Genomic DNA, 6,548 nt, shown 5'->3' with positions numbered 1-6,548 from the left:
GGAATTCATTCTGCTTGATGGAAGGGATTGTTATATAGTGTTTAGCAGTTTATTCTTCTTGCCTTAAAATAAGATTTGTGGTTATTTGGTTCACCCAGAATATTTATGGCAAGACTGTCTTTATTGATATTTGTAGACAGAAAACTCCTTCACCTTAAAGTGCTCCAAAATATTTTGGAGTGACATAATTATCACTTGATTTTTTTTCATCTTTCCTCATGAATGGTGATGCAAGCAAACCCAGGTTCCTCTGTCTGCCACAACGAAAGACAAACTCTTGAGACAGGTGCTGGTGAAAAAGGAAAGATGTTTATTTGAATGCCGGCATCTCGAGAAGATGGGGGACTTTTCCAGTCCTCAAAAAGCCACCTTAATAATCTCAATGCAGGCAGAGGCTTTTGTAAAGATGGAGATGGAAAATGTAACAAAGAGATCGGGGAGGGGAATGGGAAGCGCAGCTCTGAGAAGGGGGGTCATTGGAAAGGGAGAAGGGCTGAGGGACTGGGAATATGTCACTTCTCAAGCTTCCTCTCCTCATTTTGGAACTTTCTTCAAACAAGAATTTGTAGATTTACTGTGGACACCTGTGGATCTTCATGGCTGGTGCCAAGCAGCCCTTTCTCCCCTGGAACTTCTTTAAGCTGTAAAAAAGGGTAGATAAAGAATGAAAACACAGGGCTTTATTTACACACTTCAAGAAAACAGAGGGGTGGCTGCAGCCTTGAGAAAAGGTAAAATACACAGCCTTTATTTCTTAACTGAAATGTTAAGTCAAGGTTACAGTGGTTTATTTAAAATATCAAAAAAGAATGTGATAAAAGAGTGAAGGGATAGTCACAGTGGCATGTTTTTAAGACACTGCTAAAGATGGGTACATAAATGAAAGTTTTGAATTATATGTTTGTTGTGTTTATATACCTTTAGGGTATTCATAAAAAATGCTTATTGAACACATGTTATAACCCAGTCACTGTGTTAGGTGCTGTGGAGATTTAAAAACGGATTCATCTCAGCCCTAGCCAGTTTGGCTCAGGGGATAAAGTGTCAGCCTGCGGACTGAAGGTTCCCGGGTTCAATTCCCGTCAAAGGCATGTACCTTGGTTGCAGGCTCCTCCCTAGCCTGGCTCCTGGTCGGGCATGTGCAGGAGGCAACCAGTTGATGTGTTTCTCTCACATCGATGTTTCTGTCTTTCCCTCTCTCTCCCACTCTCCCTAAAAATCAATGGAAAAATATCCTCGGGTGAAGATTAACAACAACAACAAAAAAAACAAAATTGGATTCATCTCAGAAACCTAGCCTTCAAAATAGCAAGTAGGGAGAGAAGAAAGAAATGTGTAGATAGGGAGGTGGATGAGGTAGTAAAACATATTACAAGTCAGACTTGAAGTCTAGAGAGGCCCAGATACTTAAGGGTCTCTGAGGGGACCCAATTAATAACTCTTGTATTCTCCACCTGGGATCTGAATAGAAAGAGATAAAATAAAAGAGTGGCACCTGGAAGCCAAACTACAACCTTTACAAAGTCCCCTTAAGGCATAGCGAGTAAAAGCCCTGAGAGAGGTCAGAAAATTAGTGAAGTGAGTTGTTTCCACATAGAAGGAAAAACAGGACTAGGGAAAAGTTTACTAACAGTGTCAAGTGTTTTAAATGTGATGCCTTTCGTATCCCATATATTCACGAATTTGTTAACGGTGTTTGTTTTCTTTCTTTTGCCAGTCTGCCTATTCTCCAGTCCCTGGTGAAATCCATCTTCTTTGTGATACTTTCTCTTATCATAGTAATTTCTTCTACCTTTGACAGGTAGAAAGCAGACTATCATTCATTTGATAGTTCTTTACCTTGTGTTAGTCATGTTTGCCTCAGCTGGATCATAAACTCATTGAGAACAGAAATTAAGATGTATATTTATTTTCAATTCATCACACCTTTTAAACCAGAACTTAACAAATAAAAAATAATAAAAATGCATAATTCCTAGCACACATGTAGTTCTTTTTTTAAAAAAATTTTTTTTAATATGTTCTTACTGATTTTTAGAGAAGGGAGAGGGGTAGAAAGATAGAAACATCAATCAGCTGCCTCCTGCATGTCCCACACTGGGGAGGGAGCCAGCAACCCAGGCATGTGCCCTGACTGGGAATTGAACCAGCAACCTCTTGGTTCATGAGTTGACACTCAACCACTAGGCCACACTTGTAGTTCTTGATAGTTTATAAAGGACCTTAATGTAGTCATAATAGTTAACTGATAGCCAATTAATAGCCAGATTTCTTACTTTATGACAGACCAGAGGCCTGGTGCCCAGATTCATGTACCAGTGGGGTGCCTTGGCCTGTACTCTGGGGATCAGGCTGAAACTGGCTCTCTGACATCCTCTGAGGGGTCCCGGATTGTGAGAGGGCACAGGCCAGGCTGAGGGACCCCACTGGTGCACGATTGGGGCTGGGGAGGGACCGCGGGAGGGCTCCAGGGTGTGTCCAGCTGGTCTCGCCCAGTCCCAATCAGCTGGACCCCAGCAGCAAGCTAATCTGCCGGTTGGAGCGTCTGCCCCCTGGTGGTCAGTGCATGTCATAGCAACTGGTCAAGCGGTCGAACGGAGGGTTGGACACAGCATATTGGGCTTTTATTATATAGGATACCTAAGAAGCTCTCCAGCAGACTTCCATTCACCAGAACTGGATTAGTTGGTTACTTGCAAACCAGTCACTGGAAAATATGGATGGGGTTGCTATGATGGGTTTATTAGACCAATTGTGGTTGAGCCCTTGGGCTGGGCCTGCCTTCTCTGAGCACTTTGCTATCTACCTTATACCTGAGTAAAATCAGGGTTCTCTTGGCAAGGAAGATGGGGGAAATGGTTGTTAAGTAACCAGTAGTAATAGCAGCTATATCAGCTCTTTTGTCTTCATAATAACCAAATTTTTAGACAAATTAACTGAGTTTTAGAATAATTGAATGACTTGTCTGAAGTCATAGAAGGAGCAAAACTAGGTGGTTGAGAATTTTTAATTCTGAATCAGGCTTTCTGATTCGAAATCCTAGTACTTTGAAAAGCATTTATTAACTTACTAATGTGGGCTCTCATTTTGTTTATTTCAGATGCCTGAAGTTTCTGGGAAGTCGACATCCAACCCTGGTGCTTCCCTTGGTTCCAGAGCTCCTGAGCACCCACCCGTTTTTTGACACAGCTGAACCAGACATGGATGATCCAGCATGTATCCTCTGTGCTTAGGACAGACCCTGCTGACTTGGCAGGGAATTCTAGCATCTTTTCCTGTAGTGTAGCTTAGGTGGTCTGAGTTTTATTTTTTTTTCATTTCTTTTAGATAAGAGTATATCCTGAGGTAGCCTAGCCTGGAGGTTATTCTCAGCTTTCTTGATTTCACAGTAATTGCCCTTTGCCATTTAATACAAATAATTTTTACACCATTTATCGAACACCTGCTATATTCCACATACCATGTAAATGCTTTATACATGTTATCAATGATCTTCCAAACAACCGTGGAAGGAGGTATTATTCCCAGCTTACAGATGAGAAAACTGAAGCTCAGAGAGGCTAAGTAACTCTCCAAGCATTAAATCCGGGATTCGCAGTCAGCTACCTTTGGTTTAAAGCCTATGGACTTTCCCCTATGTCAGTGATGGCGAACCTTTTGAGCTTGGCGTGTCAGCATTTTGAAAAACCCTAACTTAACTCTGGTGCCATGTCACATATAGAAATTTTTTTGATATTTGCAACCATAGTAAAATAAAGACTTATATATATTTTTAAATATATTTTATTGATTTTTTACAGAGAGGAAGGGAGAGGGATAGAGAGTTAGAAACATCGATCAGCTGCCTCTTGCACGCCCCCTACTGGGGATGTGCCCACAACCAAGGTACATGCCCTTGACCGGAATCGAACCTGGGACCCTTGAGTCCGCAGGCTGGCGCTCTATCCACTGAGCCAAACCAGTTAGGACAAGACTTATATTTTTGATATTTATTTTATATATTTAAATGCCATTTAACAAAGAAAAATCAACCAAAAAAATGAGTTTGCGTGTCAACACGCGTGTCATAGGTTCGCCATCACTGCCCTATGTCTTATTGCGTGTTTAATTTGATATGCAGCCTGAATGAGTGGATGCAGCTGAGCTACTATGCCTCTGATACAAGTTCAATAGGTTTGTGATTGCCATGGACAGCATGCCATGCAATTGGATTATTTTCCAGTCATGGGAATACATTTACGTTAGTGCATTCATGGTTCTTTTCACTCTATGCAAGACCATTGGTGAAGTTTAGGGATTTGATTTGAGCCCTCTTGCAATCCGGGACCCCTGGGGTGATGTCGGAGAACTGGTTTCGGCCTGATCCCTGCAGGCTAGGCTGAGGGACTAGTGCATGAATCTGTGCACCAGGCCTCTAGTAAAAATATATTTAAAAAATATTAAAAAAACAACACACATTTTTTTTTTTTTTTTTTTTTTTTACAGAGAGGAAGGGAGAGGGATAGAGAGCCAGAAACATCCATGAGAGAGAAACATCGATCAGCCGCCTCCTGCACACCTCCTACTGGGGATGTGCCGGCTACTCCATCAAGTAAATGAAGTATAAGTTGTATAGTTATTCTCCTGGTTTGGGATATTTAAGTTATTTCTGATTATTTGCTATTATAAATGCTTCTGTGCTATCTTATTATTTATTTAGAATAGATTTAAGATGTGGAATTATTCAACATTCATAAGACACTATCTAGTACCAAATTATTATCCAAAGGGATTGTGCCATTATATACTTTAGTAGCCAATGTACCAAAAGTTTCCATTTATTAGTATTCTCAACAGCATCAGGCATTATTATTATTGTTGTTATTATTATTATTATTATTATTATTATTATTGGCCTGGTGCACGAATTCGTGCATGGTGGGGTCCCTCAGCTTGGTTGCGATCAGGGCTGGCTGGCCAGGGGGAGGGACCGCGGGAGGTTGGCTGGCCAGGGGAGGGACTGCGGGAGGTTGGCCAGCCATGGAAAGTTGGTTGTGGGAGCGCACTGACCACCAGGGGGCAGCTCCTGTATTGAGCGTCTGCCCCCTAGTGGTCAGTGCGAATCATAACCAGTTGACTGATCGTTTGGTTGCTATCTTGAAGTTTTTCTCTTCTTTTGCCAATTTCTTATTTTTTATTGTTTGCTTGTTTATTTTTTTAAATCTTTATTGTTGCAAGTATTACATAAGTCCTTCTTTTTACCCCACTAACCTCTTCCAGCTCTCTCCTGCTCCTTCTGCTCCCCAGGCCCTCACCACAGGCATTATTTTTTAAAACTTTTGGTAATTGGGATAATATGGAGTAGGATAATCTGTCTCTGTTTGAATTTGCATTTCTGTATTAGAAAATTGTAGTCACTTAGTGGGAATTTCGGGGCGGGAAGTGGGGACACTAGATTCTGGCCAAACTCACCCTTTTGTACCTCCAGGTTTACTTAACTCACTCATCCATCAGACATTGCAGTTTTGGTTCTTATCTTCAATGCTGCTAAAAGCTGCCCAACAATGCCAGCATTGTTCTCGGATCATACCTTCAGGCACTATGCCTACCTCCGGGACAGTCTTTCTCATCTTGTTCCTGCCTTGAGGGTATGTTGAAAAAACATCTTTTGTCCTTGTTTGTGGTTTTTGGTCCTTTGTGGTTATTAAATAGTAGAAAACAGACTATAGTCTCTGAAAAAGGATTCATTCATGCTCTTTCTCTCATGAGCTCTATCCCATTGTTTTGTACTTTTGCTTCTCACCTTTTAAAAACGATTCATTTTTTAAATGTTCTTAGGTTATTGATTATGTTATATCAGGCTCAGTTGGTTAGAGCATCAGACCGATACACCAAGGTCGCAGGTCCTGGTCAGGGCACATACAAAAATCAACCAATGAAGCATAAATAAGTGGAACAACAAACCGATGTTTCTCTCTGAAATCTATAGTAATAAAAATGTAATATGCTAATTAGACCAGACGTCCTTCTGGACGACCTTCCAGATGAAGCCTGGGTCCTGGGTGCTGGAGGGAAGCCAGTGCCGGCAGCTGGGAGAAGGAAGGCCTACTCTTGTATGAATTTTGTGCATCGGACCTCTAGTCAATAAATAAATGAGAAAAAAAATTTTTAATTAGGCCAAATTAAAGTTGGACTTAATGCAGTAAAATAGTTTGGTCTTGATTTGGCTCTGATAAAAATGAGAGTGATTATAAATAAATAAATAAATAAATAAATAAATAAAGTAAATGTGGGAACATTAATTTTTAGTCCTATTTCTATGGTTAGCCCATTTATTTCACTTAGTAATGGAAAATAATAATATACCATTCTCTTTTTCTCCTTGCAGCTTGTGGCTATTTCGTTTCCTCTCCTCTTTCCCTTTCTCCCACTGAAGCTGGGGAAGGGGAGAAAGGTTATTTATAGAATCCCCTAGCTTTTTGTTCCTTTTCCTTTATTTGGCTCACTTTTTTTCTGGTTATTTTGTTTTCGAAAAGTTTATAACCTGACTATGTTTGCTTAGTTATCAG

At 40.7% G+C, this 6,548-nt stretch overlaps 1 long non-coding RNA gene across 1 annotated transcript; it reads left to right on the top strand.

Moving 5' to 3' along the window:
- The first annotated feature begins 658 nt into the window (after positions 1-658).
- LOC111824771 lies at positions 659-5,632 on the top strand. Its single transcript, XR_002827841.1, has 3 exons — positions 659-731; positions 3,101-3,216; positions 5,494-5,632. It is a non-coding gene; the product is annotated as an uncharacterized LOC111824771 (long non-coding RNA).
- Positions 5,633-6,548: the final 916 nt, after the last annotated feature.

Source organism: Myotis lucifugus, unplaced genomic scaffold (genome assembly GCF_000147115.1).
Source record: "Myotis lucifugus unplaced genomic scaffold, Myoluc2.0 scaffold_6446, whole genome shotgun sequence".
NCBI lineage: Eukaryota > Metazoa > Chordata > Mammalia > Chiroptera > Vespertilionidae > Myotis > Myotis lucifugus.
The sequence above is the reverse complement of the archived record's forward strand: the minus strand, read 5'-3'. Positions and strand labels throughout refer to the sequence as shown.